Here is a 5667-nt window from a genome sequence, read left to right as displayed (position 1 = left end):
GTAAAGACCATAGGGGGAGCCCATGGCACTTGGATGTAAGACCATGTGGGGGAGCCAATGGCTTTCCAGCTAAAGACCATGGCGGGAGCCCATGCCACTTAGGTGTAAGACCATGTGGGGGAGCCCATGACATCTTGGAGTAAGACGCTTGGAGGAGCGCACGACATCCTTATATGTTTGTATACATGACTTATATGGTTTACGTAGCTTTTATAGCTAATATGGATTATGTGATCAGGTAGATTGTGTGGGGTATGCTCTGGTGAACTCACTGAGCATTAGCTTACAGTTTGTTGATTTGTTTCAGGTACATCTGTGCCTAAGGGCAAGGGCAAGGCTTGATGGTGCGACATGCACTCTTCGACATTTGATTTGATAGGACACTCAGATATTTGAAATAAAATTTTGATGTTGTGGATTTTGAAAACAATTGTCATTGTTATATAACATTTTATGGGAACGTTTTGGTTAATTAAAAATGAAAAGTTTATTTGAAAATTTGGGTCGTTACAGTGTTGCTGGAGGTGACCAGTGGTCTTCCCAAAGGCGATCCGTAGTGTTGCCGGTGGTGGTGTCGACGGTGAATGGGGTGTCGTCTCATCTGATAGAAATGGTGGGGGTTTTGAAGTGGGTCCATTTAAATTAATATTTATTAAATTATTAAAACCAATAACTAAAATGCCAAAAAATTAAAAGGATAATATAGACATTTTAGATCTTGAAGGGACTAAACCGAAACAAAATCGAACTATAAGGACAATCGGAGTTAAAACAAATGTTAGAGACCAAACATGAAAATAACTAAAACGCCTAAAAAAAACAGGATAATAAAGACATTTTAGATCTTGAAGGGACTATATCGAAACAAAATCGAACTATAAGGACAATCTGAGTTAAAACAAATTTTAGAGACCAAATATGAAAATAACCCCAAACCACATGGACAATTCATGTAATTTACAAAAAAAAAGTTAGACGCTTTAATAGTTAACATTGTCTATTGATAATAAACTATAAGGCCATAGGATTTAGAATCATCTTTTACTTTTTGAGTGTCACGATCGATTTTCCTTCACTTTTCTTTCACTCACCAAAAGATTGAAATAATCACCTATAACTATCTTTAATTTTTTTTGTTGTTTTTAAAAACTATTTATATAAATATTATATTCATTTTATAGGTAATTATAAACCATGAGTTATAATACATTTTAAATATTAAAAAAACTAAAAAGAATTATAAAGAATGACTAACCAATCATATGAGAAAAGAGATTGATGATAGCTTCCCCTCACCCTTTCCGAGCACCCCTTTCCCGCAGTCGATATATGATATTCTGGGCTGCGGTTCCCATTCTTGCTTCATACCCACACGTCTTAAAAAAATTATATAAAAAAAATTAAAAAAAAAGCCGGAAAAAAACACTCGGTCTAGATTAAACAAATCCCCAAATGTTTTACTGACATTCTAAATCCGGATTCCGGACAGATAAACTACTGGTCACTCGGAGGGCAAGCCCAAGTGAAGATGGGGAAGTTTCTCTGCATAATTCTTCATGTATTTGGTACTCATACAACGAATGTTGATATCATTTCACTTGTTTGTGGACTTATTTGAGAGATATTGTTTGGATTTTATGCTTTCCTCTCTTCATTCTAGTTGAATTAGCAAACTCTGTTTATGTCAATTGTTTGTTATCACGTATCCCTTGGGAAATAGAAATTAAGAAACCGATTCTGAGAAGATGTATTATATGCTATTCGGAAGATTATTGTATAGTTGTTAATTACGCAACAAGTATCAATCTTGTCCAACTCTTATAGTGGTCCCCTTTCATACAAGTCTCCTATTCTAATCGATCCACCTCCACTCATTAGAGCTTGTAGATTATGCCTAATTTACTTTTAAATCATTATGATGTTAAAGGCTCTTGGGTTATTATCTATTATATACGTGAGTCACATTTCCTTAAAAAATGCTTACAACCATTAAATAATGAGTTATATATGTTACCACTCCCGGAAACCTCCATAGGAAATTAGAAAGTAATCTCATGTTCCATGTTTCTTATCGCCTTCCATTTTCCCTGAAATAAATTAGTTCTCTTTATTTAAAATCTAATGACAGGGAAATCTAAAAGGAAGTTTGTATGTAACTTGTTTGAAGAAGATAGAATCAGTAACTTGCCAGAACACTTGATGGACTAAATCTTAGAGCGGGTCCTGCTTGAAGAGGCAGTAAGGACAAGCGTTTTATCAAAAAGTTGGAGGTACAGATGGACCAGAATGGGGGCGCTGGTTTTTGATGAGCAGTTCTCCAAAAAAGTTGCAAAAATGAAGCTTTTGGTCGTAATGGGTTTATAAGGATCATGAACCAAATCTTGTGCCTTCACAAGGGTCCTATCTTGAAATTTCATCACCATATACCAAACACATCTCTTGATAGCTTCCAAGAAGTCGCTCAATTCATGCTACTCCTATCAAGAAACAGTGTTAGGGAACTCATCCTAACTAATTTAAATCAACGTTATGAACTTCCTTTGTATTTGTTTTCTTGTCTAGAACTAAGCAATTTGAGACTGGAGAACTGTTATATCAGGCAACCACTTGAGGTTGAAAGATTTCTTCATCTTGAAAAACTTTATCTCCAGAATATTGATTTTGGGGCTAACTTGTGTGGAACTCAAATCAATTTACCACAACTTAAGAAGTTGTCTCTGCATAAGTGCACAAATGTTTACAATTTCAACATTAAGGCTACAAAAGTGCAGGATGTGATGGTCTGTGCTTGTCCTGATGCCATGTTGCTCTGGTTATTGGACAGTCCATGCCTTTTTAAGGCTGTGATTGCTCCCAGGAAACCAGTTCAAGATTTTGTACGAGTGGAAAAAATGAATTTGGCTACAATGTTGAGTAACTTGCCCAGAGTTGAATGGTTTTGAATGGTTTTATATGGACAATCATTTTGTTAAGGTATGATTTTTTATGCTCTCCTCAACTGGTGTTTGCACAATGGGGTATGTTTATTGGGCAAGTTAAAATCTAACTTTCATCTTGCAGTTTTTGGTTGCGGAAAAGAATCCAAAATTGCTTCCATGTCCGATTAGTAGTTTAAAGCATTTGGGGTTGCATGGTTTTCAAGTTGGTGATTTAGAACAGCTTCATGGTGCTCTTTGCTTGCTTCGAAACTCACCGAATCTAGAAACCTTGTATATAATGCACATGAAAGTGGTAAAGTAATGAGTGCTAAAATTATATAATTATACAAGAGTTGGCAGCTAAAATGCGGTTGCATTTTTATGTTGTTTCAGGATCCTTGAGTTGATGTGGGAGCAGCTTCAAATCATTTGGAATCCCGAGACTACTTGGATTGTACATTGGATGTGTTACAAACTGTTGAGATAATATCTTTAGAAGGATCAAGATCGGAATTGCTTTTTATAAAGCTTCTTCTGGCTCATTCCCCTTCTCTTAAGGAGTTCACCATTAGACCAAGTAAATATTTTGATGTTCAAAAAAGACTTGACATTGCTAAGGATGTTAATGCAATTCCATCCAGCCTCACCAAATGCAAAAATGTTCTACTTGGATCCTGAACCATAATCATGTAAGAATGTGTATAATTTCGTCATTATAATTAAGTGTGTTCGAATTGTCTTTCTTTTCTTTTTTATACCCTTGGTTTGTTTGTCATGGGGTGACTTTTTATAGGTATCTGCGTAACCTGTCTTACTTGATTTTCGGTGTTGTGTGATGTAAATAGTTGTAAAAAGTGTTATGCATGTAGAAAGACGCTATGATCTGGGATCTTCAATGAAAGGTAAGGTTTACTACTTAAAACAACCTGTAAATGCCTAAATGGTGCTTAGTTTTATTAATGACAAAGGATATGGAATATTGTTGAATAGTAATGAGTATTCCACTATTCCTATTGCATTAATGATACTTGGTTATGTTCATTTTTATTACTTTTTTCTATTGTGAAATGATTTTATTATCTTTTAGGGTTTATTGCCTAAAATAGAAACCAATCTCACATTTTTTTTTTGTTTATTGAATTTTTTTTCTTATATAAAGTGTAACATATTTTTAGAAATCACATATTTTCAGACAAAAGGTGTCATGAGATACATAGGTTTTGTGACAAAACCAATTACTTTCAAAACATTTCATTATAACAAATTTATTAATAACCATGTAATATAGGCCAATCATAAACAATCATATTATACTTCATTTTCTTTTATTTTATATCAGACCATGCCTGTCAACAACAGTCCGAAGGGTTTAACCAATAGCTTGATGGAATCCATAGACAACTACTTCATAAAGGAAGGAAACATCATGTTGCGTGCAAAGCTTTCCATGGGAGATGCCAAGAAGACTTGGAATATTCACTAATGACTTGTGGAGAATATTCTCTTTCACTTCTATACACACAAATAACATCTATATTAGCAAAATTCTCCTTTCCATTCCTTTCTAATGACACTTTTAGGTTGTGTCTAACATTCAATTCCCTTTATAGGCATAGCCATATTAACGCTGAATGTGAACGCAAAGATAGCAGGTGATGTTTGGTGGTAAACTTGAGAGGTCACAAGGTTCATGGTTTAAATCCACTGAATCAATCTCTTCTTGTTTGTCCACATTAAACTCGGATTTAATCTTCATGACACCCAAGTAACTTTATCTGTCCGAGTGAAAAAAAAAACTTTCCAACTTGGTGGGGGACTATTTGAAATGTTTAAGAGATAACAAGTTGGCTATTTTTCTTGATCCCACATTGGTGGAGGAAGAGCCTTGATCGGTGTTATAAGGCTTCCTTGATATTATGCTTTTAAAGGCTTCAATGGAGAATCGAGTTTAAGGGATGAGCTAAGCCCATATGCGTGCTTAGAATGATCATGGATGTGAGTTCACGAAATAACGCGAACAAGTAGCTCTTATTTTTGGCAAGTTTGAGTCGATCGGTTAGACCGAACCGGTCATCGTGTTAACTAGCGTTGACTTCATGGATAAGCAGACATAATATCGGGAAGCCTCCTAAAAGACTGGATAACTCCATGTTTGAATCATATGAGATACTGAGATATTAGATACTGACATCATCAAATTTGTTTTGAATTGCCATGTGTTGAATCATATGAGATACTGAGATATTGGATACTGACATCATCAAATTTTTGGGGGATTTTTTTCATGTTAGTATAAATAGGACCTCTCATGTCCGGTTTAGCGCACACCTCGGAACACACAACCTTCTCTGCACTCCTCTCTTTCCTTCTGCGTACTTGCAACATTAATTTCCAGTTGTTCTAAATTTTGATTAATAAACTTTGTGTTTATCGGTTCTTCCATATCTGTTGGGATGAACTTCAATTTGAATTAAATCATAGGGTTTTACGTTGAAGCTTACAACATTTGAGCGACGTAAAAATATTTAAGGGCATGAGACATTGTATGCATCATTTAAGAGTTGTCAACCGAAGCATCCAGGAAGCAAAGGCCCAAGAACTTGAAAAAGTTCAAGCCTTCCGAGCTGCTCAAACCAATTATGATACTCTTTCTCCTCTCATCGCTGTAATTGATGAAAGCGAGCCTATCCGAGCCGATGATGATCTACCTCTGCCTCTCCTGACCATTCCCATCAAAGAAATTATGGTG

The 5667-nt window shown here is 35.5% G+C and overlaps 1 long non-coding RNA gene across 3 annotated transcripts; it reads left to right on the top strand.

Moving 5' to 3' along the window:
- The first annotated feature begins 1108 nt into the window (after positions 1-1108).
- Positions 1109-5366, top strand: LOC111909798 (uncharacterized). 3 transcript variants are annotated; one of them, XR_006191733.2, is made up of 6 exons: positions 1110-1565; positions 2129-2973; positions 3061-3231; positions 3312-3607; positions 3764-3820; positions 4258-5366. It is a non-coding gene; the product is annotated as an uncharacterized LOC111909798 (long non-coding RNA). The 3 variants fall into 3 exon arrangements; XR_006191732.2 differs by having other exon boundaries at positions 1109-1565; positions 3312-3820; XR_008223435.1 differs by lacking the exon at positions 4258-5366 and having other exon boundaries at positions 1111-1565; positions 3312-3910.
- The last annotated feature ends 301 nt before the right edge of the window (positions 5367-5667 follow it).

The sequence above is a fragment of the Lactuca sativa genome, chromosome 1 (genome assembly GCF_002870075.4).
Source record: "Lactuca sativa cultivar Salinas chromosome 1, Lsat_Salinas_v11, whole genome shotgun sequence".
NCBI classification, from domain to species: Eukaryota; Viridiplantae; Streptophyta; class Magnoliopsida; order Asterales; family Asteraceae; genus Lactuca; species Lactuca sativa.
Note: the sequence above shows the minus strand (reverse complement) of the source record. Positions and strands in the feature narration are given on the sequence as shown.